Below are 6,012 nucleotides of genomic sequence, written 5' to 3'. Positions count from 1 at the left end.
CCTACCACTGAACCTCCCTTGTCTTCCGCCGTCACTTTAGCTTCTTACCGGTCTTTATTTTTCTACCTAGCACTTCATCACTGGCTGACAAGGTATTATTTTTGAATTGCTTACAAGTTGGTCTCTATTTTCCCATGAGAATGTAGGCTCCACGTGGAGAAGGAGTTGGTCTTCTGCCCATGTTATCCGTAGGGCCTGATGCAATACCTGGCACATAGCAGGTGTTTGATAAGTATTTGTCAAATAAATGAATGAATGCAAATTTGATCACCTTCCTCCTCTTTCAGAAGATAAAATCCAAACTACTCAGATGGGCAAAAAAGGTCATTCCTGCCCTGGACACTACCCGCTCCACCCACCTTGTACCAAGCTCCATGTCTGCACCCTCTGCTGGGCCTTTGCACAGGCTGTTCTCTCACATGCATTAATGGAGCATCTTCTATATGTCAGCTGCCATTTTTGGCATGGGAGATAACTCAATGAGCCAGCCAGCTGTGGTGAACACCCAGTGGAGCTCAGCAGAAAGGAGAGACGTAGGCCGTCAGCACAGTGTGGCCAGTCACAATACAAGGTGGGATACAGGGAATTAAGAGCTCCTCAGTGTCTAAGTAGCAAACCCCTATTTATTTTTTAAGGTCCAGTTCCAATGTCCCGTCTTCAAGGAAGGCTTTTCCCAGACCCTGTGTTGGAGCAGATGCTCCTGGTGCTCCCTAGGCCCCTTGGCCTTCTGCTGCCACTGAACTCAGCCCACTTGTTTGTCTTTGCCTGGGTCCTTGTGCACCTCTCCAGGCAGCCTGTGAGCCATAGGGCCAGGAGCCCTGTCTTATTGTATCCGTAGCCTGACGGCCCAGTGCAGGGCTAGACATGGCAGTTTTTACTGGGTTCAGCTACTGACTTGTCCCTTCCTTGGCCTGCTGTCCTCCTCTCTAGCCCCCTTCACTTGCTCAAGTTGCAGGTTTCAGGCTGACTCTGTCTCTCCTTTTCACACTCAGGTCCCCAGACATTTCTTTATCTTGTTCTGAATTAATCCTTCCTCTTTCGAGGGAAGCTTGGGGTGGGGAAGTGACAGCTTTCTCTTGGACTGGCCAGTAAAGTTTAGATGAAAGGCCAGAAAAAGGTATCCAAACTCTTAGCATTCTTTATTCCTCAGGCTAGGCCCCTCCTTCCTTCCTTGCTTTCTCTGTCTTGCATTGCCACCCAACCACACTCCCTTCCCAGAATGTGACAGATTCCTCATGCCTCTGCACCTCTGCACCTGCTGCTTCCCTCCACCAGAGATGCTGTTCCCCCACCATCGTTTCCTGATGAAAGTTGCCACACCCTGTGAAGCCAAGTACCCACGTTACCTTCTCAGTACAGCTCCTCCCATGTCCCCTTCCCCATCCCCAAGCACAACAAATCGCTCCCACGGTGCTCTGTGCTTCCTTGGCTGTAGCTGGATCCCATGGCATTCTGGTGGCTCATCCATGGTCACATACTCTCAGATGTGAGCTCCTCATCACCTGGGTCAGGGAGAAGTCTGTGCCCCATCTCTCTTTGTTCTTCCAGTGCTCAGCATAGAGCTTGCCACACTATAGAACCACATAGATGATTGTTGCTTTAGGTGGCTGAGGTCTTAGGCAAGGGAGTGAGAAGGAGTGGCCACCCTTCCTGGTAACAGCACCTTATTTGCCTCTGGGGAACCATCTTCGCCACTTTCCATCCATGTGGCTTGAATGGGACTGACTGAGATGCAGGGCAGGGCATAGGACCTAAGGCAACCCCATCAGACAGCGCATCCCCTGACCTAAGAGAGTGCTCAGTGGTGGGCATGTCACCCAAGCCTGGCCCATGAGACCATGGCAACAAAATTAAAGATGAACTTGGAAATTGAGTGGAGGGCAGATGAGGGCAGGGGGAAAAGGATAAACCAAAACTAGAATTTGTGCCCTTATAGTGTGTCCATGAAGTCTAAGATATTTGACAGAGTCTGGCCACACTCATGGCTCTGTGTTTCCTAGGGACCAAAGTGTTCTTACCTCACAATCTGCTCTTGTTGTGGGAGGATCACGATTGGGCCTTATTGTTGGCAGCACCTAGAGCCGAAAGAAGCAAGACACGACAGCGAGCTGCGGAGAAAGAGCATGCCGTTTGGAGTCAGACGATCTGAGTTCAAGTCTTAGCTCTGCTACTTACTGGCTGCACACAAGTCCCTTGTCTCCCTGACGCTTGGTGCCTTCATCAGTGAGACATGAAAATCGATTTGTAAGATCACTGTCACAAATAAAACATGCATGCAAATAGCAGTTAGTCATCTACGGCAGGGATTCCGTTGTAATTCTCTGTTGGTAGTCTGTTACAATCATCTAAGGTAGGAGATGTGGAAGTGGATGAGGAGGCTTAAGCTGTGGCACGGAGAGTAAGAATGGAGAGGAAGATAGAATAAATATTATCCAGGGAATATCAGTCCGAAATCTTCTGTTTGCAATTGACAGAAATCCCACTTTGAAAGCATGCTTCACCGGGCGCAGGAGCTCACACCTATAATCTCAGCACTTTGGGAAGCTGAGGCGGGTGGATCACAAAGTCAGGAGTTCGAGACCAGTCTGGCCAATATGGTGAAACCCCATCTCTACTAAAAATACGAAAGTTAGCCGGGTGTGGTGGCACGCACCTGTAGTTTCAGCTACTCAGGAGGCTGAGGCAGAAGAATCTCTTGAACTGGGGAGGCGGAGGTTGCAGTGAGCTGAGATCGAGATCATGCCACTGTACTCCAGCCTGGGCAACAGAGCAAGACTCTGTCTCGAAGTAAATAAATAAATGAAATAAAAACAAAAGCATGCTTAAGCAAAAAAGAATCAGTCCACACAGCTGAAAAGTTCAGAGATGCATGGCCAGGAGGCTGGGTCTCTGCCTAGTACCACATTATGGTCCTGCTTTCCTGTGGGGTGACCTGATTCTCCACGGTGCACATAGAGGCTCCAGCTGCCTCAGGTTGCCATATTTGCACAGTGAACACTCCCTACAGGAAAAGAGAGGGGCTCTTCCCCCAGCATTTCTTACAGAAGTCTTGGAACTGAGCCTCAATGGCCACTCTTCCATCATGCTCCCATCCTAGAGCCCATGGTGGGCATGAGCGATATTCTGATTGACTGAGCCTGGGTCCTTAGTGCTGGGGGCAGGGGGGTTGGTGGGGGGGCAGGGAGGAGAGAATCCAACCTCACCTTAACTACACGGAGTGAGACTGGAGAAGGGGATCTCTGGGGTGCTGTCACTCAAAGAAGTGGGGTATACCAGGCAAATATAAAAAACAGGTGTGTCTTCCAGGAGTTTAGCCATCCAAGGGAGGTTTGGAAGTGGGAGGCCAGGAAATCAATGGAGTCAGCATTAACCAGGTGGTTTTGAGCTTGCAGCCCCTGTCTTTGGTCTCCAGCAGGCCTCACAAGCATGACTCAGTGGTGAGGCTGCCGCACATGTGGTTTCGAAACCAACCTTTCCCCTTGGCCCCAGCACTGCGTTGGCATGTCCCTGGGGCTGGCCCCAGTGCCTGCCTGGAAATGCCCTCGGTTTAGGCCCTGCCTGAGTCTCTGGGAAGGTCTTTGATCTCCTCACCCCAGCTCTTCTATTGGCTTCCTCCTCATCCTGGGACAAAGTCTGGCAATTGCTGAGAAAAAGGCCAAATGCCACCTTGCAATTTTATGGGTCATCCTGGAGCAAGTGCTGCTGGGGCTCCCTGTCCCTACCCAAGCAGAGGAAAGTTCAGGACAGTGGGCAGGTGCCCCCATCCCCAGAAACGAGTAGACCAGGAGGCTGGGCCCGGGGTGCCGGCCAAGACCCTGGTCAAGTGCTTATCTACAGTGATAAATGAGGTCATCATAGCTACTAAGGTCAGTCCTCCTCGGGCATGTAAATAGCAAATAAGCTCATGCTTGGAGAAAACCGTTTGAGAGAGGAGGCTCCTGCATGCGGAAGATCCTTCCTGAGCACCTTCTGCCCTCCATGTCCAAGCTGCACACTGGAACAGAGAGGTGAATAAAATGTGATCCCTACCCCAAATTGCTTGCCAGCGATGACAAGAGACAGACAAGTAGCAATCAGTCCACAGTACGGTACACAGAGTCTGTTTATAGGAAGACACTCTGGAGCTTGGGAAGTACAGAGGATGCATAAAAGGTACAGCTGGGGAACAAGTGGGAGGGACCCAAGGAGCCAGGGACTAAGCTGGCACCTGAAGGAGAAAGCTGGTGGAGTGAAGAAAGGAGGGAAAAGGCATCCATCGTAGGTGGAAGCAGCATGTGCAAAAATGCAGTGGTTGCTTAGGGGGCTGTAAGCGGAGCCCAGGGCACCAGCAGAGGCGATGGGAAGAGGGGAGATTACAGGGAAAGATGGGACCAGTATTCGCAAGTTCTTTAACTGGGGCAGTGTCAAGGTCTGGTCCAGAATCATTCCCTCCGGTCCAGATCATTTTCTCAAAAACAATAAACAGAAACTCACAGAGAGCAAATGTCTCCCTCCACAGGAAATGGTCTTAGCAAGGACTCGGCACTTCCTGGGAAAGCTAAAGGGATGTGTGACTTTCTGGGAAACCACATCCCAATATTTCCTGCATTCAAACCCCCAGAGCCCCCAAATCAGGCTCGTTTCTAGGAAGTCAAATCAACAGTGGAGGTTTGGACTGTAGCAGCAGCCAGGTGGGAAGACACAAGACACACAGCCCCTGCGCACCCAGGCTGGCTGGACAAAGAGGCCGGGCAGATGCACAGGTAGGAAAGCCTGCAGGCGCTGGAGGTGCCCCCAGAAGAAAGACAAAACCATCTCTCCTTGTCCCCTTTTTTTGTTATTTGAAACTTATCATTTAGGGGAAGATGAAGGCCATATGGTTGTATATTCCCAGCTGTGTGACCTTGGGACTTTCAGTTTCCTCAGCTGAAAAGGTGATGTGAGAATGACCCTAGGTCTAGCAAACCAAGCACCTGTGCGAGGAGATGCCCACTCACTCTTTTTTCCCAAGACCCTCCTCAGCTAAGCCCGGAGGTGCTCTCTCTCCCCACGCTGGAGACCAGCATGCTCTCTAGACAGCGGGCTCTCCCTGGGAGGGTCATAAACCAAATGTCTAAATATTACAAGTTTTAAAGCAAGCTAACAAACTGCTAGATAAAGTATGTCATACCTCCTCACATGATGGCAGAGCCTCCTGATGACCTAGAAGGTCAGATCAGAAAGGCTAGACTCTTCGGAGTTTCACACTGGCATGCAGCAGCTACTTTCCCCATTCTCCATGTTTTCCTGCACCGAGAGAAAAACAGATACCAGGCACTCAGTCCACGCGGCCAAGCTCTACCCAGGTCCCCCAAGCAGCTGCCCTTTGACCAGCCTTCAGGGCTGGAGCACCCACTGGCCATGTGGTCCACACTAGGGAAAATGGGAGAGGTCCAGGAGGCCTCAGAACTGGGCATGGGCATTTGGACAGGGAACCCCAGGGTCCTGGGACCCCAGCGTGTCCTCTGGAAGGGAGGCATGTGGGTTCCAAATGGGCATAGCCCTTTGTTCCCCAAGACTCCTCACTTGCAGTGAGGGGCAGTGTCTGAGCAAGACCTTCTAAAATGTAGGGCCCAGGGCTGGAGCCCCTCTTGCCCTGATCAGAGGGTGCTGGACAGGGAATCGGAGATGCAAGAGTGTTAGGGTTGATTTTTTTTTTTTTTTTTTTTTTTTAGACTGAGTCTAGCTCTGTCACCCAGGCTGAGTGCAGTGGCAAAATCTTGGCTCGCTGCAACCTCTGCCTCTGGGTTCAAATGATTCTCCTGCCTCAGCCTCCTGAGTAGCTAGGATTACAGGTGCACACCACCACGCACTGCTAATTTTTTTGGTGTGTATACTTTTAGTAGAGACGGGGTTTCACCATGCTGGACAGGCTGGTCTTGAACTCCTCACCTCCAGTGATCTGCCCACCTCAGCCTCCCAAAGTGCTGGGATTACAGGCATGAGCCACCATGCCCGGCTGGAAATCAGCTTTTTGATTTTGCTATTTCCAAG

The 6,012-nt window shown here is 51.0% G+C and overlaps 1 long non-coding RNA gene across 1 annotated transcript; it reads right to left on the bottom strand.

Moving 5' to 3' along the window:
• Positions 1 to 1,126: 1,126 nt before the first annotated feature.
• LOC111547106 lies at positions 1,127 to 5,265 on the bottom strand. The gene is made up of 4 exons (XR_002733027.1): positions 5,150 to 5,265; positions 4,977 to 5,068; positions 2,019 to 2,075; positions 1,127 to 1,571 (listed from the first exon to the last, which is right to left on the bottom strand). It is a non-coding gene; the product is annotated as an uncharacterized LOC111547106 (long non-coding RNA).
• Between the last annotated feature and the right edge of the window lie 747 nt (positions 5,266 to 6,012).

The sequence above is a fragment of the Piliocolobus tephrosceles genome, chromosome 4 (assembly GCF_002776525.5).
Source record: "Piliocolobus tephrosceles isolate RC106 chromosome 4, ASM277652v3, whole genome shotgun sequence".
NCBI lineage: Eukaryota > Metazoa > Chordata > Mammalia > Primates > Cercopithecidae > Piliocolobus > Piliocolobus tephrosceles.
This window is presented reverse-complemented; position numbering and strand designations above follow the sequence as displayed.